This window comes from Ambystoma mexicanum, chromosome 4q (genome assembly GCF_040938575.1).
Source record: "Ambystoma mexicanum isolate Mex_15411 chromosome 4q, UKY_AmexF1_1, whole genome shotgun sequence".
Lineage (NCBI taxonomy): Eukaryota > Metazoa > Chordata > Amphibia > Caudata > Ambystomatidae > Ambystoma > Ambystoma mexicanum.
In genome coordinates, this window is record NC_090928.1 from 1062942299 (window position 1) to 1062964845 (window position 22547).

Sequence of the window (22547 nt, forward strand, 5' to 3'; positions counted from 1 at the left end):
ACTTCAGAAGGGATGAGGTGATTTTCCAGGTCCATGAGGGCTGCCTTTCCCACCTGAAGCCTCCATTCCAAATCAGCACTCTGACCAGGGACTTTTCCACCCAGCTGGAGGAGGCCGCTGAGATAGCAAAACCAGAAGTCTTTCCAAGCTCCAGGCAGATGGTGGAAGAGACAGTCAACCTAGCTGATGCCTGCGTGACTCTGGAACAGAAGCAAAAGTTGAAACAAGTTTTCTTGGATTTCCAAGATCTCTTTGCGGTAGACTCATATGACTGTGGTCGCACCGACATCCACACAACAACAATTCCCACGAACCCTGGAATGATTCCAGTGTTTGTGGAGCAATATCATTTGCCTCTCGCATCCATGGAGTCCCTTACTGAAATAATTAAGAACCTTGAGTCCCGGGGAATAATCCGTCCAGTACACAGCACCTTCAAGAATCCGGTGCTGGGAATATTGAAGCCAAACGGCCAGTGGAGACTCTGTGCCGACCTTAGTTAGCTCAACAAATGGGTCCATACTTCCCTATGGCCTCTGCCCTACATTGACCAAGGGCTGGCCCAGATTCAGGGGTCACAGGTATTCACTGCAATAGACCTGACCAATGGATACTGGACCGTGCCTGTCAGTAGGGAGGACCAATACAAACTGGCTTTTACCTTTGGTGGCCAGCAGTACACATGGACCCGGACTCCCTTCGGATACCTCAACTCCGGCAATGAATTCAACATTTTCCTACATAAGGCCATGCCCGACCTGGGTGCGAGGGGTAACCTGGCTTATGTAGATGATGTCCTCATCAAAAGTTCATCTGTGGAAGAACACATAGCGGAGATCTGTTATTTTCTGACACAGTTGAGGGCCGCCGGAGCAAAACTTTCCTTTCAGAAAGCACAGTGGTGTAGAACCCGTGTTAATTTCTTGGGGCATGAGATTACTCCTCAGGGTCGCTGTCCACCAGAAAAGATAGTGGAAGCACTTCAGAAACTTAAGGATCCCACAATTCTGCGGGAACTAAGGAGCCTCCTTGGACTGACTAATTACAGCAGAAAGTTAATTGAGGGCTACACAGAGATCACCAGACCCCTGATTCATCTTTTGAAGGGGGGGTCAAGTGGGAATGGGGTCCAGAACAATCCGAGGCAGTAAGACAACTCAAAAGAAGCCTCTCACAAGCACCTTGCCTAGCTTACCCTGTCAGAAACAAGGAGTTCTTCCTGGAGACAGGGTTCTCTAATACGTGCTTGACGGCAGTATTATACCAAAAGCATGACAAGGTCAATAAAGTAATCTCCTATGCGAGCAAAACTTTATCCTCTGTGGAGGAAAAATTCAACGATTGTGAAAAGGCACTCCTGGCAATGGTGTGGGCATTGAAGAATTACCGCCCGTTCATCCAGGGGGAACACATCATAGTGGAGACTCCACACCAGCCTCTGCAATACCTCCAAAGTGACAGAATCCGGGCCGGAAATGTGAGTAATTCCCAAATTACTTCCTGGATTCTGTCAATGCAAGGCTTTCCTGTGGAGGTCAAATATGGCCAAAACAAGAAGAGTCCCCTCGCGCAAGGTCTGGCTGACTTGTACGATTGTGCCAGAGAAAACTGTGTCGAGGACGAAAGTCTAAAAATCAAGGACAACATGGAGGCATACCTTAATTCCCCCCACAAAGTCTTTGAAGAAGACAAGTGTGAGGGAATCCCCACTGTCTATGTGGATGGATGCTCTTACCATGTTGACAACAACGGGGAAAAAGAACTGGTGGCCGGCGTAGGGAATGCATGGGTGAATGAGTCCCCAGAACCCTCTGCTGGGTACAAAATTGGTCCCCGAAGTAGTCAGGTAGCAGAGTTGATTGCTGTGCATCAAGCCATCCTCACTGCTGTTCAACATCAACTCCACAAACTGGTCATAATCACAGATTCGGATTATGTACGGAACGGGTTCGTGGAGCACCTGGTTAATTGGAAAACCAGAGGCATGCTATGTGCTAACAACAAACCCTTGAAACATGGGAAGTTGATCCAAAATATTGATGATTTGGTCACATCGAATGGGATGACCATCTACTGAAAAAAGATCAAGGGTCATTCCAAAGTAGAGGGACCAGACAAAACTGGAAATGACTTAGCTGATCAGCTGGCCGAAACCGGGGCCATCCAAGGGGATCTAATAGAAAAAGAGTCCCTGTTGGGGGAAATCCAGGTCACTGCTATCACTAGGTCCCAGACAAATGCTCACAATGATCTTTCAACTGCACAATGGAGTAAGGAGACCCCTGATGCTGATTTAATTATGGCTCAAAAGGGGGATCCAATAATTAGTAAGTTTTACCAACACATTGAGGACCCTGAGAACTTTGCCCTGACGGATACCGATTACATTGGGAAGGAGAACCTTAGAGTGTTGATGAAATGTCCAAAGATGTTCCGGATCCAAGACGGTTTGTTGGTAAGGAAATCCCAAGCTGGCCATGATCAGTGGGTGGTCCCTACCTCATTCCGAAGCCTGATGTTAAGTCACGCCCATGATGCGGCCACAGCCGGTCATAGGGGGTTTCACACAACACTTGAGATCTTAAGAGAGGTTGCATACTGGCCACACATGGAGCAGGACCTCGACGAATACTTGAAGGGGTGTCTGGTGTGTGCACAATTTCAGCCATCATCCCTCACACACCATGCACCTCTCCAAAAGAGGGAGATGACACTGCCATGGTCAGATTTGCAAATCGACTTCGTAGGCCCTGTAATTCGCTCGTCTAGAGGAAACAAGTACATGTTGACCGTCACATGCTTGTTTACCAAGTGGGTAGAATGTCTCCCGGCCCCAAACTGCAAGGCAGAAACAGCAGCTGCCCTGATGATTAACCACATCTTTTCCCGTTTTGGTCTACCTCAAAGGATTGAGTCAGACAGAGGTAGCCACTTCACTAGTGAAGTGATGACAAATATGTGGAAGATACTGGGGGTCAAAAGGAAGCTACATATTGCTTACCGGCCAGCTTCTTCTGGGGCAGTAGAACGCTACAACCGGACCATTGTGAGCATCTTAAAAAGGTTTGTGGCAGATTCTGGGCCAAGTTGGGATATCCGATTACCTCTGGTCCTAATGGCCATCAAATCTACCCCTTCATCTAAAACTAAAATGTCACCGTTTGAGCTGATGACTGGACGCAAGATGGTGCTTCCCCAGCATTTGCTCTACAGGACCCAAGAGCAGACATTGATAAATGCCTCCACAACTCATGAGTATGTGGAGAATTTAAGGAAACACCTTCAACCTGCTTTTGCCTATGCTCAGCGGAATCTAGAAAGATCAGCTGATAGCATGAAGACCCATTATGACCTGAAGACCACCAGGAAGGAATATAATGTGGGCAACCGGGTCTATCTATACAATTTCCAAAGGAACCAGGCCAAACAGCGAAAATTTTTGCCTACATGGAAAGGACCGTTTGAAATTATAGATAAGATCTCCCCAGTAGCTTATAAGATCCGCATCCCTAAAGGTAGTCTGGCGGAAGGGGAAGACAAGTGGGTCCATATAAATCAGCTAAAGTGTTGCTATCCCAGGCACACTCTGCAGCAACTGGAGGAGTCCTCTGCAATACCAGAGGGGACCGCTCCAAATTAATTCAGTTCCACCCTAAAATATTCCACATATAGCCTATAAAATTCTATGATTCTTGAATATGTTCTTGCCTCCTGAGTTAAAAAAATGTATATGTTCATGTTTTTGACTATAAAATGTATATACCACCCCACTATATCAATAGTGGGGGAGAAATGTCTACGAATAGGTATTGCCGCTTTTGCTTTATCATCCTAGGAGAGATGAAACCCGGAGACTGACCACGGAAGACAACCTGGAGACCGGGAGCAAAAATCTGAGGGGCCTGGGGTACTGCCCAATATTCCCATCAAGACAGGCGAGGAGAACCGATCGATCCAACCGGATGGAGGAAAAGATGCTGAACTGTGCCATCTGCGGAATTGGAAGAAGATGATGCGGACATACCAGCGCGTGGATCAAAACATCCTTTGCAGCCAACTCCCCCTCGACTCGAAATCAAAGTGAAGTCGGGCGGGGGGGCTTGTTGGGTGTCTTGGCCCACGTTCAAGTTATTATGCTGCAACACTTGGCGCTGTGGGTTTAGGAAATCCAAGAGGGCGGAAAAGCCCACATTTGCGCCAGAATCCTGGAGAACCGCACAGTTTTGCGCACAGCAAAATGGTCACCTGACCTGCCACCCACCAGTGCGAGCGTGAGTTGCCAGGAGTGCCATGAGAATGTATGCCAAAGGAAAAACAGCCGTGCCGGTGGCTAAAATAAAAAAGCGCGTTGAAATCACCTTTGTTTCTCTGAAATGCAAGCTAAAAATGCCTATTTTAAACATTGCAAGATATTCAAAAATCTCAATGAAAACCTGCAGACATTTGGCAGAATGTAGTCTTGTCTGCATACACAATCTGGAAAGAGAAAGAGCCCAAAACAATGTTTATAACAAAACTGGCTGAGCTGTGGATGTCAGCAGCTGAAATGAAATTGGACTGAAAGATACTAAAATCTAAATGTTTAAAATAAATGAGTGACCTACTGTTGAGTGTCACATAGTTTGCAACTGTTGAAATGTCATAGTTTTGAACTTAGAATCAGCGTTCTAGCTGCATGTGTAAAAATGTTCAGTTTGATTTGAATGTAGAAAACAGGGTACCAAAGTGACATTTAGCTGAAGCCGGTTTAAAGAGATTGAATTCTGCCTGACAACCACCCCCGACAGGAGTTGAAACTTGTTCAGCAGCTGTGTTCCCAGGCTTGGCTGCATTCTGCTGCCCCTGCCAAAAGGAGGTGACACCTCTCTGATTGAATTAGGGGAGGAGCACCTGGGGACTACAGGAAACGTAACAAAGCACTGTCCTTGGCCCAGGCAAATAATAAATTAGGGGAGCCGTAAATGGCTTCCTCTTGGAAGGAATCGGGGAGGGGCACTGCATCTGTGAGCCAGCTGAGCTTGGGGCAAGTGGATAAACCAGAAATTCCACCATGTGCTTTGGAAAATCACACCCCGTTGGGGCCAGAGCATAATTTTAAAAAGATGGATAATTCATAGTGCGGACTTGTAAAAATTATATAAATAACATCATCATTCTTGTGATTTTTCTGTGCACATTTTAAGAGGTGTTAGGACCCTGTGGTATGTTCTTGGGGATAGTAGCGGAAAAAAGGTTGTTACTCCAAATGTATGCATGTTAAAAATCTGACACTTTATCATCTGAAACCCATATCCCTGGTGCACATTTGTGTAAAATCTGGAAAGGTTTAGAGGTTGTTATCTGGATGAAAAGGGCAGAATTCTGTCATAAGTGGACGCGACATCTTACAAAGACAGGGATCGGATGGTTTGGTGCTAGAGAAAATATGTTAACTGGACGTATAATATTAGAAAAATGGTACATAGATAAATATGTATTTGGATCAGAAATAGATTTGTGTGCAATTTGACCAGGGGAGGATCCTCTGACCATAAACCTACCTCATCACTCTGACTCACAACCCAGTTCCCCCAATCAAGGGAGAGAGGAGGAACTGGCCAATGATAAATTGAGAGGGTTGGGCATAGAAGATGAGCCGACCCTCCCACTTTCTAAACACATAAAAGGAGACTGTGCAGGACAGGTAGGGACATTCACTTCCCACTTCAAGCTGATTTCTTGCAGAGCGTTTTGCCAGAAGACACCAGATCCAGCACTTAGACTTCAAATCCAGACAGAGACCAGAACTTTGAATTCAGACTTCAGAATTTGTCAGCAGGCCTCAAAATCTTTTGCAAACTGATTCACCCCAGACTTCCAAGGGGCACATCAGAGTAAAACAGCCGGGCTGAGCTGTTTGATTCTGGCCTAAAACCCTGTGCCAGAAACACCCAGAAAGCAGAGCTTTACCCGGAACCAGAGACCAGACCTTTGTGAAGCGCCGAGTGCCAGACCAGACCAGAAGAGCAGAGCTGACCCAGACCTATGTAACCAGAGAACCGGTACTAAAGACCGTCCGTGGCAAGAGAACCGCAGCCAATCCTGACCCGACCCGTGACGAAGTCGCATTCCTGTCCAACATATAGTGTGAGTACCCAGCCAGGACTGTGCAAAACCAATCTCTTAGTTTAAAATAATCTAATTCAAACTATTTAACCTATCTACAACTACACCATAGCATTGTGTGTCCTTCTGTGACTTCAAAGCTGCAAAATTGTCCTCTGTCATTCTGAGCTTTACTTTTATTTTGAGAATCTACCTTCACAAAATCGGCCGTATCTCGGGAACCGCTTGTCCTAGGAACAAAATTTAACTTTCATCTTAAAGCTAAGATTCTAAGCTTTCCAACGAGCCCTAGACTTGCTTATAGTGCCTCCGTAATTGTGCTCGACGCATGCGACTAAATTGCTGCGATTTGACATTTTGCTTCATTTCAGCCATGTGTAAAAATATTTGTCCTTGCTTTCTTTTGCTGAAATTCGTTTGCAACCTGACAATCATTCATAGAGCATTGCTAAAGTGATCCTGAACTAATTTAAAGTAGCTATCACTCACCTTGAGCCTCTAGAGGGAATTAAAATAATGTTGAGCATATTTTTAGCATATTTTTCCCTTCTTTGCATACCACCTTTAAAGTACTTTGCCTGTGTTTAAAATCATCCCTGTTGATCTAAGCTTGCTAGGGGGGAACTGAATTGGGATTGTACTGTGATTGTATTCCTGAAGAATTGTGTCACTTCCACCTCCTTACATTGCATAGAGGGGGGGGTGAATTGCCAAAAGGGGAAAAGTGATTATATTATGTTTTGCTGAAATCATATCAAGTTTATTCCTGTGTTGCTTTTATTCATCGTTGCACCTCCTTGAAACCATAAAGCATTCTCTGATACCTTATTCCCCTGTTCCTAGTCATAAGAAGTCACCAGAACTGTGCTATTGTAGGATTACCATTGTTGATCACTCACTGTCATATGTCTAAGTGTGATATCAATTATTAATTTATTATAAAAGTGCGATATATATATATATTGTTTAATTCTCAAATAAACCTTTTAAATTTGCAAAACAAACTTACTTCTTGGCTCAGTGGGGTCACGGGGATTCTAAGAGAGGGGTGTTATATAAGGGTTGTCATCCAGAGTACACAAACTGGACATATAAATATATAATTAAGGGCTTCCCTTGAGCAATCCCAGACAAGGCACTGACTTAGTGGGACTGCTTGATTGGAGTCTTTAACAACCGCTACATCCGGGACTTCGCGTCAGTCAGTGAGCCGCTGAGACACCTGACACATTAGGATGTAAAATTCGAGTGGACCAGTGACTGTCAAAAGGCATTCAAACTAATAAGAGAAAGGGTTGCGAAAGCGGAAAACATGTCATACTACGAGCCCAACAGAAAGACAGAGCTAACCGTTGACGCCAGTCCCATGGGCCTGGGAGCCATTCTGGCGCAACTCGACCCAAAGGACCCTTCTCCGAAACACATCGTGGCCTACGCCAGCCGCAGCCTGTCCACCACTGAACAGGCATACTCTCAAGCAGAGAAGGAAGGGCTTGCCGTTGCATGGGTGTGCAAGCACTTTCACCTTTGTCTCTACGGGAAACCGTTACAAGTCGTCACGGACCACCAGGCCCTACTATTCCTATACAGCAATCCCCAAGCCAAGATGCTGCCGCGAATCGCTCGATGGGGCTTGAGACTACAGGACTACGCATTGGACATTATACACAGCCTGGGAAAAGGCAAAAATCCTGCAGACTTCCTATCCAGGAGGCCACGGGAGGAGTGTGTACCCAAACCGTCAGTGGCTGACAGGTACCTAAGAAACCTCATACAACAGACCACACCAGAATGAGTCAACATGGAGGCACTCGCCAGAGATACTGAGGGTGACCTGGCCTGTCGCATCATCTGCAAAGGACTGCAATCCGGACTGTGGCGAAGGGCCAAAGAAAGGGGGAGAGCCGCGGGAGGCAAAGTGCGAGAAGACGTGGAACGTCTGTTACAAGTCAAAGATGAGCTTGCTGTATCGGAAGATCTAAAAGACTGCAAACTGGTAATCCCCGAAGGGATGAGAGCGAAAGTCATTGAACTTGCCCACGAGACACACAGGGGCATGGCCTCCACCAAACGCATGCTCCGTCAAAAGGTATGGTTTCCCCACATGGACACCTTAGTAGAGGCAGTCCTGAAAGCGTGCCCTACATGCTGTCTCATCATGCCAAACTGCCACCCAGAACCACTGGTCATGTCAGAACTCCCGCAGGGAATATGGGAGGCAGTCGCGGCCGACTTCTTTGGACCCATCGAAGGAGGAAAATACATCTTGGCCGTGATGGACGAATACTCACGATATCCTGATGTTAGGCTGATATCATCGACCGCCGCCCACCGCGTCATCCCCGCCTTGGACCACGTTAGGTACGCCATACGCCTTCTTGGCGTATGGCATACCTAAAGTACTCAAGACGGACAATGGACCCCCGTTTTGCAGACATCAGTTCGCCCAGTTCGCCGAATACCTAGGATTCCATCATAGGAAGATCACTCCCCTATGGCCCCAAGCTAACGGGATGATTAAGCGATTTATGGCGAATCTCAAGAGAGCCTTACAGATTGCCCGGCTGACGGGACAGCCATACAAACAGGTCCTCAACCAACTCATGAGAGACTACAGGGGGACTCCTCATAGCACCACAGGGAAGAACCCAGAGGAAATGATGTTTGGGCGGAACACACAAACACGCATCCCCCAGGCCGAGGTGATCAACCCAACCCCCACTCTTGACACGGAGGTGCGGGAGTGGGATGAAGCAGCAAAGCCTGAATGAAAGAATACGCAGACACCCGCAGGCGGGAACAGGCATTTCGCATAGAAGTAGGAGACGTGTTGGCAGTCAGACAGCCGTTGACACACAAGTACACGTCAGTGTTCCGTGAAGAGCCTCTACTTGTCACTCAGAAGAAGGGATCCATGGTCACCGCCCAAGGGTCAGAGGGATCCGTCACGAGGAACTCGTCCCACTTCAAAGCACTTCCACAGATGGGGACACGTCATCTGAGTGGGAGAGTACAGGCTCACCTGGACTATGAGTCGGATGATCCTTATCAAGGAGACCAGTGGGACACAGATGAATCAGAGCCGGACGTTGGAAGCGGAAATGCGGAGAACGGACCGTCGCCAGGGCGGAGTCAGGTACGACCGCAGAGGGCCCGGAACAGACCTCGCAGATGGATCGAAGAAATGGACTAGAGGCCCACCAGACCGGTGCCTGTTGCGAAGAGTCTGGTAACTGTTTAAAAAGGGGGGAGATGTCACGTTGATGTTGTCATGGTAACGGGCGGGAGGAACAAGGGAAGGGAAGTGACGGGGGCGGGGGAAGGAGTTCAGTTCCTGTAAGTTGTTGAATAAAGATAGACGCATGAAGACAGAGCTCTGTGTCCGTCCTTTTGTTGCGGCGCCAGCGCTCCCTGTACCGAGTCCCACTCCAACATCACCATTTGTCCATTTCTTGCTCTGTGTCTGAACCCATGCATATCGGCTAACCTAATCTTTCTGCCCCGTCGCCTCATTCCACTCCAATGTTTATGTCCCCTGGGCTCACATAGACCTTCACTGTGCAGCAAGTCCTATGCATCTGTGTTTTTTTCACACTCGATCCCCTCCAACCTGTACTCCGGGTCACCCCACTCCCTTTCCTCCTCCTCACCTGTAGTGTCTGGATCCGATCTTACCCCAAACCTTTTCATCCACAGCGCCTTTTTTTGGAGTGCAGGTAGGGTCTACCTTGGAAGGAAGCCACCCTGACCCTTGGGCAAGAGGTCTAAGGGGGGCCCTCTTTCGTAGTAAACTGGTGCATGGGAAAAAGCTGTATGGCATAAAAAAAAACTATCTGGCTGTGGCTCACTGGTCTTTCCAAGGATGGCTGGTTGGTGAGGAGAACCAGGCGAAGGAGAGGACTGATCCGGAGAAAGCAAGGTACGAATGGGCCAATTCCATCGAATTTTCCTGAGGACAACGCCATGGGAGGCAAGTCCGTCTCACGGGGTTCACGATTGGCAATCATCTGTCTCAATGCAGCATTATAGGCCTTGACATTTTGTAGCTCCACATTCATGGCCTGAACAGCTGTTACTAGCTCTTGAATTTGCTCAGGGGTAGCCATCGTTTCTCTTTGGCGTTGCAATCTTTCACACTCGATCCCCTCCAACCCGTACTCCGGGTCACCCCACTCCCCTTCCTCCTCCTCACCTGTAGTGTCTGGATCCGATCTTACCCCAAGCCTTTTCTTCCACAGCGCCTTTTTTTTGGAGTGCAGGTAGGGTCTACCTTGGAAGGAAGCCACCCTGACCCTTGGGCAAGAGGTCTAGGGGGGGCCCTCTTCCGTAGTAAACTGGTCAATGGGAAAAAGCCGTATGGCATAAAAAAAAAACTATCTGGCTGTGGCTCACTGGTCTTTCCAAGGATGGCTGGTTGATGAGGAGAACCAGGCGAAGGAGAGGACTGATCCGGAGAAAGCAAGGTCCGAATGGGCCAATTGTAGAGAATCCAAGGAACAGGTAGAGGACAGGTAAGTGGGGCCAAGGAAGGGGGCAGGGAAAGGAACAACTAGGGTGCAGAGTGGGAGGAAAGGAGATGCTAATAGGAAGGGAAGCAGGGCTGGCGTGGGAAATGAGCACAGCAAAGCTAAAGGACGCGGAAGACAGAAGGAATACAGAGGTAGTATAGCTGGGTGGAGGAAAACAGCGTATCAACCCGAAAGCCTAACACGCATAGAAAAGGTCTGAGGGCGAAATGCAAAGTAAATGGAACAGGCTTCTAGGAATTCTTTCAGTCTCTTAGGGGTTCCATCGAATTTTCCTGAGGACAACGCCATGGGAGGCAAGTCCGTCTCACGGGGTTCACGATTGGCAATCATCTGTCTCCATGCAGCATTATAGGCCTTGACATTTTGTAGCTCCACATTCATGGCCTGAACAGCTGTTACTAGCTCTTGAATTTGCTCAGGGGTAGCCATCGTTTCTCTTTGGCGTTGCAATCTTTCACACTCGATCCCCTCTAACCCGTACTCCGGGTCACCCCACTCCCCTTCCTCCTCCTCACCTGTAGTGTCTGGATCCGATCTTACCCCAAGCCTTTTCTTCCACAGCGCCGTTTTTTGGAGTGCAGGTAGGGTCTACCTTGGAAGGAAGCCACCCTGACCCTTGGGCAAGAGGTCTAGGGGGGGCCCTCTTTTGTACTAAACTGGTCCATGGGAAAAAGCTGTATGGCATAAAAAAAAACTATCTGGCTGTGGCTCACTGGTCTTTCCAAGGATGGCTGGTTGATGAGGAGAACCAGGCGAAGGAGTGGATTGATCAGGAGAAAGCGAGGTCTGAATGGGCCAATTGTAGAGAATCCAAGGAACAGGTAGAGGACAGGTAAGTGGGGCCAAGGAAGGGAGCAGGGAAAGGAACGACTAGGGTGCAAAGTGGGAGGAAAGGAGATGCTAATAGGAAGGGAAGCAGAGCAGGCGTGGGAAACGAGCACAGCAAAGCTAAAGGACGCGGAAGACAGAAGGAATACAGAGGTAGTATAGCTGGGCGGAGGAAAACAGCGTATCAACCCGAAAGCCTAACACGCGAAGGTTGCAACGCGTAGACTTCCAGGTTGAGATCACGGAAAAGGCTTCCGACGGCGTTGGCCTCAGAAGCCTAGACCGTCAATGCACACTGCGTGGGAGCGTGGCGGGCCAGGCTAATGGCGACCCAAGCGCCATCGAGACCACACTTGCCAGCCCCCACGGCGTGTCACAGTTTTCACCGCCAGCTCTTCTTTCCGCTGTTTCCCTCTCTCATCCACATTTCTCCCCCACCGCTCCATGCCTTCTCCATTCCCTCCTGTTTCCAAGGGGCCCCTCTGTCTCGCTGTTCCTTTTACCTCACTGTCCGCTCACATGCCCCTCACTATCTTCCTAGACACCTGCTGTTGTGTGTCACCCCTCCTGGGAGCATGGCAACTCACATAATAATGGTGCGAACCATGTGACCAACATAATAAATGTGATGAGCTGTTTCCGGCTCATCAGTCCAAGGAAGATCGGGCTCGGGTGTCGTCTTTTACAGCACCATGCTGGTGCTGCACCGAGTGCATCAGGCCCAATGGCGGGCGCCCCTGCTGGGCAACGCCGTCCCACATCATGGTTCTGGCGGTGTGACCACGGCTGCATGGGCAACCCCAGCCTGGGTGATATGTGGGTATCTCCGGTGATACAGAGAAAGCAGGGTGATCCCTGTTCAACATCCGCTGCGTGATCGCAGAACTGACATCCCTGTCGGGTGATCCCGACATCAGAAGTGGCCCGCTCCGGTGGTCCGGGAGCGGGCGACAACAATGCCGACGAAGGCTGTCCGGACCCATGTGCATATGCGGGCTGCTGGAGGCCCGTCTGTGCTTGGAGGCTGTGGGTGGCCCAGGGCCCCGTGTTCAGGTGACACGGGCCATCTGGTGCCCACAAGAAGGAGGCGGCATTGGCCGCGGTAGAGGTGGCGGCTCAACAAAGGTCCAACAGCTGATGCGGCCCCTGCCACGATAGATTAGGGGCGTGGCTGCATGTGAAGACGATCGCACAATGGAGGTGTAAGCCTGCCAGCATCCTTCAGGTGAGAATGGAGGTGTTCCAAGCAGCCACATTGGCCTTTCTTGTCAGCCCACCAGCATCCATCAGGTGAGGCTGGGGGGAGGTTCCAGCCCCAGGTCAATGAAAGTCGTGCTTGAAGAGCCCAGAAGCCCGAATACCCTGTCTTTCCCATAACAGCAAGGGGGAGGAGCAGTGGCTCACAGGATGGAAAGAGCAAAGGTGGAAGTCTGCACCCAGGGCATGGCTAATGGAGAACTGTCCTTTGCGCCCATCAGCCCTGAGGTTCCAGATATTAAAGGGGTGGCCCTGGCAAGCCCATCAGGAGGGACCAGCAGGAAAGAGGCCCCCACATTCACCAAGCGGAGAGGACTGCATTGCTTGCCCAACAACAGGATAGCGGCTCCCTAACGTAATGCTCGTGGGCCCTCAGTGAAAGACCAGCTAGCTGGGCAACATCGAGTCCCATGCAGTGGTGAACGCAGACTACAGCCAGGAGCAGTACCATACGTATGCACAGTGGAGGAAAGGCACGGACTGCCCATGCCTGGGCAGGCCCACACAAGTGCACTGTTAGGAAAGATTTCATATTAGAATGTAATGCATCCTCCATGTGTCAACCCTAAAACCTTTTGCTGCTGTTTTACACCCTGATCTATCCTTTGCCAGAGAAGCGCAGACCTCAGCTGCACTCCTCTGGGCTTTCGCTCACTTCTTATGGGGAAACTGACATGCCCTTAAGACAGTCAGTACTGGGAGACTGTGTTTCCCTTAGTCCTTTCCTCATGTTGCAGCTTTTGTGCAACATGTAACAAGAGTGCAATGTAACGTACTTTACCGCACCCTTGGGTCTCTAGTCATTACAAAGGCCGTAGAAACTCTCTCTGGACTTTTTATGAACTGTGCAGATGTGTCCCGGATAGGACTGGTGGCAGCTATCGTTTTCTTATGTTTTTAACCCTATTTTGTTATGTTATCCGCGCTTACTGCGTTTGGCACGAATAGGTGGCCTGGCTCCAAAAGGACCATGCCACGAGGTTCTTTGTCCTGTCCTTTGGCCATCTTGCCCCTTCTCCTTCCCCAGGTCGAACCGACCCGGGTCAGTCCTTATTTGGTCATGCACTTTCCCACAAAACCCAAAGCTTTAGCGGGCTTCTGCATGCCTTGTGTGTGTGCCTCCAGGATGTGGTCTGGGATGTCTGTTCCCAATACACATCCTGGGTGCCAGAAAGTCTGGAGTGTCCTGAATGCCTGGGACCACCGTGGTCTGTGATTGGTCCACGTATGGATTGAGTGTTTGTGAGAAGATCTCCCATTGGGTCCTCTCTGTTTTGGCGCGAAGCGAACTTTGGATAAGAGGAGGCCAAAAACACCACTACCATATCAATCTCCTGAGTTCACACGAACAAAGGATAAGGAGCCAAGTATCCTGCAACAAGAATCTGAGTCGAGGAACCGCTGGTGACCCGCTGGAAGGTTTGGCACCCTGAGCCTGCTGTCGTCCGGCGAGATCCCTCTGCATCTGATCGTCCTAGAAGGTCATGCAAAGACGCTTCGACCCATTGGAATAGTGGGACCAACTATTCTTGGCACCTTCATCAAACCCTGCAAGTAAGCCTCTTTGGAAGTGTCCCTGGGCCAACCAGTGGGTTGACCAGCTTACGCGGGACGTTTGCTCTGTTAACACTGCGGTTTCGAGGAAGCCCTTGAAACTTGCTATACTGCTTGCTCTGTGTCCACAGCACCCTCACACCGATTTTCGTACACTTGGCATTCCGAGGTCTGAAGTGAGACGAGTGCGCCCGGACCGGGTTAAATGCAGTTACTGTGTTGCCCTGCTGTGGCACAGGGCTCCCCAGAATCGAGAAGTATATTGACTGCCCCGATCAGAAATATTCTTATCGGGTAGTCCATGTAACCTGAAGATATCCTTAAGAAACACCTCTGCCATTTCAGAAGCAGAAGGCACTCCTGGGAGCGGAGAGAAGTGAGCAAGTTTGTAAAAGGAATCCACGGTGACCATCAGACAAGACAAACCTTGAGACAGAGGTAAATCAATGATAAAATCCGTTGAATTCTGGGACCATGGCCGAACCGGTAACTCTGGTTGTTCTAGTAAGCCATAAGACATAAGTGTGGAGTTCTTGCTCTTAGCGCAGGTTTGGCAGGTTCGGCAGTATTTCTTTACATCTTGAGAGAGAGAAGGCCAGAAGAAAGAACGAGATATCAGTTCAAGTGTGCCCCGTGAACTCTATGACCTGAAGTAACATTATAATGGCCCCATCTCAGGATCTTTAGCTGTAAGGTCTTAGAAGGAACATATATCCTCTGGTCAACCAACAGCAGACCGTCTGACCATTTGACTAGTCGTCTTTGGTTACAGTGCAACTTCGTTTCCAGATCAGGTGTGGTGACGGATCTGACCTCCTGGAGAAAGGAGGTTATCACACCCACAATTCTATTCCGGGGAAACATGTACTCTGGGGATGGAACAGACTGTGCATCATGGGTGTCTCGCCTGGACAGAGCATCTGCTAGGCTGTTTTGGGTGCCTGGTATGTATGTGATGGTAAAATCATATTGGCTAAAGAAATGAGCCCAACGAGCCTGTCTCGAATTTACACATTCCATGTTTCTGAGGATCTGTAAGTTCTTGTGATCTGTGCGAAGTTTGAACTGATGAGAACTCCCTTGTAAAAGGTTGTCAGGGGTATTGACCCACGTTTGAGTCATTAAGCTGCAACATTTGGTGCTGTGGGCTTAGGAAATCCAAGATGGCGGAAAAGCCCACATTTGCGCCAGAATCCAGGAGAACCGCACAGTTTTGCGCACACCAAAATGGTCGCCTAACCTGCCACCCACCAGTGTGAGTGTGATGGACCGGAAGCGCCATGGGTAAAAGGTGGTGCCAAAGGAAAAACACCAATGCCATGTTAAGCAAGGATCATATACTATCAATTAAAATCCTTTCTTTTGGAAATGTATTAATTCAAGACAGATCCCAAAAATAGGTGCAGTACCGGCATTGGACACAAACCGGTGGTAGCGGTCTAAACTCTGACAGGAGTTGCAAAAGGATCCTGAGCCAGCTGGAAACTTCAAAGCCTTTTGGTTAATTAAAATTCTTAAACACCTGCTGTTCCCAGAAGACAGGCTGATTCAAGTAACAGTCCAAGAGGCTGGGAAACCTTCTCACCTCAGAACTCCACCCAAGAAGGCAGGATATCACATGGCCCTGTTGATTGAGAGGGAGGAGTTTCTCCTCCAGCCTGCAGGACACAACACAATAGTCTCTTTCAATTGAATGGGATATGCTGATTTGGGTGTGGACTGTAAACAGAGCTCTGCCTGGAAGAAGAGACATGTGATCCCTGACTCACCCAGTTCCTAGGGGCGGGCCAGACACTTTTTGTGAATTGAATTGAATGCAAATATATATTTTATAAAAACACTGATAACTAATTGTAACCAGATGACAGGAATGTGCAATTTGGAGAGCCTTAAAATGGAAAATGTACCTACAATTTGAGTCTAAACTCAATTCCGTACAATGTTCTGGGACCGAACCCCGCAATTTATTCATGTTGCAGACACTGGGTTTAAGCTAGAGACATGGACATTTACTGGAATATGTGTAGAGAGACAGGGTACCTCTGTGTAAATTTGGGTAAAAGTCCAATATTGGGAAACCAACCAAAAAGCGCAAAATGTTGTCATTTCTTAATCCAAGCTCTTAGAAACATCAGAGTTGGAACAGAGACTACCTTATGTGATATATGATGTGTGTATGTAATTTCAACAAATTGTGTATCTGGGAAATATGTATTTGGATCAGAAATAGATCTGTGTGCAATTTGACAAGGGGAGGATCCTCTGACCATAAACCTGCCTCAACACTCTGACTCACAACTCAGTTCCCCCAATCAAGGGAGAGAGGAGAACTGGGCCAATGATAAGTTGAGAGTGGCAGGCTTAGTTATGCCTACGCACACACCCATTTTCTAAAGACATAAAAGGAACACCAAAACCCAGGTAGGGACATTCACTTTCCACTTTCTTGCGGGACGCTCTGCCGGGAGACTCCAGACTTCAAATCCATCAATCTCCAGAGACCAGAACTTTGAATCCAGACTCCAGAACTTGTAGCAGAGTCGCCTGAATCCACAAGCTGAATCCTTTTTCAGCAGGCCTCAAAATCATTTGCAAATTATTCAAACAGCCGGGCTGAGCTGTCGGATTCTGGCCTAGAACCCTGTGCCAGAAACACCCAGAAAGCAGAGCTGTATCCAGAACCGCAGACCGGACCCAGACCAGATTGCTGTGAGCAGAACCAGAGATCCAGACCAGAACCAGAGATCCAGAACCAGAGAACCAGTACCAGAAACCGCCCAGAAGTCCAGTCCAACCTGTTGACCAGATCCGTGACGAGGCCCATTCCTTCCAAAATTAGGAGTGAGTACCCAGCTAGAACTGTGCAGAACCCATCTCTTAGCTTAAAATAATCTGATTCAAAACATTTGAACCTGTCCAGAACTGCATCATAGGAATTGTGTTTCCCTTCTCTGATTTTCAACCTGTAAAAGTGTCATTTTGCCATTTTGAATCATTATTTCATTTCTGAAAAACTACCTTCACGAAATCGTCCGTATCTCTTGAACCGTTTGTGCTAGGAGCAAGTTTTAACTTTCATTTTAAAGCTGACATTCTAAGCTTACTCCTTATAGTTCCTCCGTATTTGCGCTCGACGCACTCGGAAAAAGTGCCGCGATTTGCGATCTGGGTCAAATTTCTTCACTTGTCAAAATAGCAGCTTCTTGCTTTCCTTTGCTGAAATTCGTTTGCAACAGGACAATCATTCATAGAGCATTGCTAAAGTGATCATGAACTAATTTAAAGTAGCTATCACCCACCATGGAATCTCTTATAGGGAATTAAAATCATTTTTAGCATATGTTTCCCTTCTTTGCATACCACATTTAAAGTACTTTGCCTGCGTTTAAAATCATCCCTGTTTCTGTAAGCTTGCTGGGGGGGAATTGGAACTTTGTATTGCATTTTTGTTGGTATTCTTGAAGACTGTGTGCTCTCCTTCAAATTCCTTATATTGCATAAGGGGGTGGGGGATGAATTGCCAAAAGGGGAAAAGTGATTATATTATGTTTTGCTGAAATCATATCAAGTTTATTCCTGTGTTGCTTCTTTTCCGCCTTGCATTTCCTTGTACCATATAAAGCATTCTCAGCTACCTTATCCTTTATACTACTCCTAAGTAATTAAACCAGTGTGCTGGTGTAATATCATCCATTGTTGATCACTCACTGTCATATGTCTAAGTGTGATATCAAATATTAATTTATTATCAAAGTGTGATATATATCTATTGTTTAATTTTTCAAATAAACCTTTTTAATTTGCAAAACAAACCTACTTCTTGGCTCAGTGGGATCAGGGGGATTCTAAGAGAGGGGCGCTATACAAGGGTTCATCATCCAGATTATAACTTGTCATAAAAATATATAAATAAGGGCTTCCCTTGAGCAATCCCAGACAAGGCACTGACTTAGTGGGAATGCTTGATTGGAGTCATTAACAAGGTGTCTCCACTCTTTGCACACGGTCTTCAGTGCCAACTGTTCCCTTTCAATTACAGAATCATTTCTTTGGCTTGCAGAAAGAGTTTTGGAGAGGTAGGCCACCGGGTGTTCTTTCCCGTTCTTGACCTGTAGGAGAACAGTTCCCAAAGCACCTGCAGAGGCATCCGCTTCGATGATGGAAGGTTGGGTCTGATCCGGCTGGCACAAGATTGGAGCGGTACAGAACTTGCTCTTTAAGCACTGGAAGTCTTGATTGGCTTGGTCAGTCCAGAAAAAAGTTCTTGCCTCTTTCTTCAGTAAGGCCGTAATGAGTACCACTATTTGGGAACACTGTCTGATGAATTTTCTGTAAAAGTTGGCCAGACCCAAAAACATTTGAACTTCCTTTAGCGAGGTGGGTGTCGGCCACTCTAAGATGGCGGACACCTTTCTTGGGTCCATCGTGATGCCATCCTGGGAGAGGATGTATCCCAAATAGGGGACTGAGGAAGTATTGAATATACATTTCTCAGGTTTTACCAGAAGGTGTTGAGATTGGAGGCGGAGGAGGATGTTCCTGAGATGCTGAGTATGTTCCTGTGGGGAGGGTGAGAAAACCAAGATGTCGTCGAGGTAGACAATGGTGTTCATGTATATTAAGTCTGAAAATAAATGGTCCATGAAGCGCTGGAAAATGGCTGGGGCGTTGACTAAGCCAAAGGGCATTACCCTATATTCATATAGTCCAAAGGGGGTCCTGAACGCAGTCTTCTATTCGTCTCCTTTTCGAGGAGATGGTAGGCACTCTGCAGATCTAGTTTCGAAAAGATAGTTGCGCCTTGGACAGCCTCCAGAATGTCGGAGATGAGGGGCATCTGGTAGCGATCCCAAACAGTGACCTTATTCAGGCCCCTGTAATCGATGCAAGGTCTTAGCTCTGACGAATCTCGTTTGGGTATGAAGAATAGGGAGGCTCCAGATAGGGATCTTGAAGGTTGAATCAGACCATTAGTTAGATGGGAGTCCAAATAACTACTTAGGACCTTCTTTTCTGTCATAGACAAAGGAAACATGCGTCCAAATGGCACCAGTGCATCAGGTACCAGTTCTATAGCGCAATCTTCTGGTCGATGTGGAGGTAGTTCCAGAACTATTGTCGTTGACGTCCTGGAAGTCTACCAATTCGGGAGGAACACTGCATATATCACAGACCTCCTTGCGTTCTGGAGTCAGGATTTGCACAGTCTCTCCTTACAGTTGTGATAGGCAATTCTGCTTACAAAACACAGACTCGAAAGCCATAGTGTTATGGGTCCAATCGATGATCGGATTGTGTTTCCTCAACCAAGGGATACCAAGGATGATTGGGAAATGAGCGGCTCAGATCAAGTTGAACTGCAGCTGCTCCGAATGTTGAAGTATCTGCACCATTAGGAGTTCGGTAGAGTGGATTATGGTCCCAGAAGAGAGGGGGAACCAATCAACACCTTCCACCTTTTGGACGTCTTCTCGTTTCAGAAGGGAGAGACCGTGTTAGTGTGCCCGATGGGTAGCCATGAATATTCCTGCAGCTCCACAATCTAGGAGGGCCATGGTAGTGAGTACCGTGGTTTGTGTTTCTAACTGGATGGCAACCACCATGAGGCGCGAATCCATGGTCTCGGTAGACGAGGCTACAGTCACAGTAACGTAGGGACTGGGGGTTAGACCTCAGATACTCATCCCCACTAGGACCGAGGTTGATCGTTTCCCGCTCGCCTTGGTGGGACATCCGGACAGCTTCGAAGTAGATGGGTACTGGATCCGCAATACATGCAGAGGCCTGTCTCTCTACGTCATCTTCTTTCTTCTGGTTTTAAAGGAGCCCGTGCAGATCTGCATAGGTTATTCCTTGTTGCTCGGGGGTGGCAAGGGAGGCAGGGAGGAGGTACCAGGAGTGTGAGAAACTGGGTCTTATGTTTCCTTTTTTCTGCCCTTTGTTCGATCAGGCGGTAGTCTATTTCTAGTTCAAGAGACATCAAATCCGATAGGGTGGTTGGACGGGCAATACGTGCTAGTTCGTCCTTAATCTCCTCCTTCAAGCCGTGGCGAAATATGGTGTACTGTGCCTGTTCTGGCCACCCCGCTTCTGTAGCCAAACGTTTGAAAGTGGAAATATAGGGAAGCAAGTCACAGGACCCCTGTTGTATGTCGAGAAGTTCTTCAGCCGCAACATGGGGGATTTCAGGTTGCTCAAAAGTCAGTCTGAGAAGAGCCAGAAATGCCCCGTCGTCCCGGATGAAGGGGTTGTTGTTTGTAACCAGAGGGGTAGCCCACGCTAGAGTGTTACCAATCATGTTTGAAACCATGAATCCAACCTTAGTGTGGTAAGTAGAAAAGGTCTGAGTGCGAAATGCAAAGTAAATGGAACAGGCTTCTATGAATTATTTCAGTCTCTTAGGGGTTCCTTCGAATTTTCCTGAGGACAACGCCATGGGAGGCAAATCCGTCTCACGGGGTTCACGATTGGCAATCATCTGTCTCAATGTGGCATTATAGGCCTTGACATTTTGTAGGTCCATTCATGGCCTGAACAGCTGTTACTAGCGCTTGAATTTGCTCAGGGGTAGCCATCGTTTCTCTTTGGCGTTGCAATCTTTCACACTCGATCCCCTCCAACCCGTACTCCGGGTCACCCCACTCCCCTTCCTCCTCCTCACCTGTAGTGTCTGGATTCGATCTTACCCCAAGCCTTTTCTTCCACAGCGCCTTTTTTTTGGAGTGCAGGTAGAGTCTACCTCAGAAGGAAGCCACCCTGACCCTTGGGCAAGAGCTCTAGGGGGGCCCCTCTTCCGTAGTAAACTGGTCCAGGGGAAAAAGCCGTATGGCATAAAAAAACCCTATCTGGCTGTGGCTCACTGGTATTTCCAAGGATAGCTGGTTGATGAGGAGAACCAGGCGAAGGAGAGGACTGATATGGAGAAAGCGAGGTCTGAATGGGCCAATTGTAGAGAATCCAAGGAACAGGTAGAGGACAGGTAAGTGGGGCCAAGGAAGGGAGCAGGGAAAGGAACGACTAGGGTGCAGAGTGGGAGGAAAGGAGATGCTAATAGGAAGGGAAGCAGGGCTGGCGTGGGAAATGAGCACAGCAAAGCTAAAGGACGCGGAAGACAGAAGGAATACAGAGGTAGTATAGCTGGGCGGAGGAAAACAGCGTATCAACCCGAAAGCCTAACGCGCAAAGGTTGCAATGCGTAGACTTCCGGGTTGAGATCACGGAAAAGGCTTCCGACGGCGTTAGCCTCGGAAGCCTAGACCGTGAATGCACACTACGTGGGAGCGTGGCGGGCCAGGCTAATGGCGACCCAAGCGCCATCGAGACCACACTTGCCAGCCCCCACGGCGTGTGACAGTTTTCACCGCCAGCTCTTCTTTCCGCTGTTTCCCTCTCTCATCCACATTTCTCCCCCACCGCTCAATGCCTTCTCCATTCCCTCCTGTTTCCAAGGGGCCCCTCTGTCTCGCTGTTCTTTTTGCCTCACTGTCCGCTCACGTGCCCCTCACTATCTTCCTAGACACCTGCTGTTGTGTGTCACCCCTCCTGGGAGCATGGAAGCTCCCAGGATGGGTGTAATGGTCACATGGTGCGATCCATGTGACCAACATAATAAATGTGACGAGCTGTTTCCGGCTCCTCAGTCCAAGGAAGATCAGGCTCGAGTGTCGTATTTTACAGCACCATGCTGGTGCTGCACCGAGTGCATCAGGCCCAATGGCGGGCGCCCCTGCTGGGCAACGCTGTCCCACATCATGGTTCTAGCGGTGTGACCACGGCTGCATGGGTAATCCCGGCCTGGGTGATACGTGGGTATCTCCGGTGATACAGAGAAAGCAGGGTGATCCCTGTTCAACATCCGCTGCGTGATCGCATAACTGATATCCCTGTCGGGTGATCCCGACATCATAAGTGGCACGCTCCAGTGGTCCGGGAGCGGGCCACAACAATGGCGACGAAGGCTGTCCGGACCCATGTGCATATGCGGGCTGCTGGAGGCCCGTCTGTGCTTGGAGGCTGTGGGTGGCCCAGGGCCCCGTGTTCAGGTGACACGGCCCGCCTGGTGCCCGCAAGAAGGAGGCGGCGTTGGCCGCGGTAGAGGTGGCCGCTCAACAAAGGACCAACAGCTGATGCGGCCCCTGGCCCCCTGCCACGATAGAATAGGGGCGTGGCTGCAGGTCCAATAGGCCGGCCCCATGTGAAGACGATCGCACAATGGAGGTGAGAATGGATGCGGGCGCAGGGGACTGCTGGTCATCCCCACGAGCCTGCAAGGGG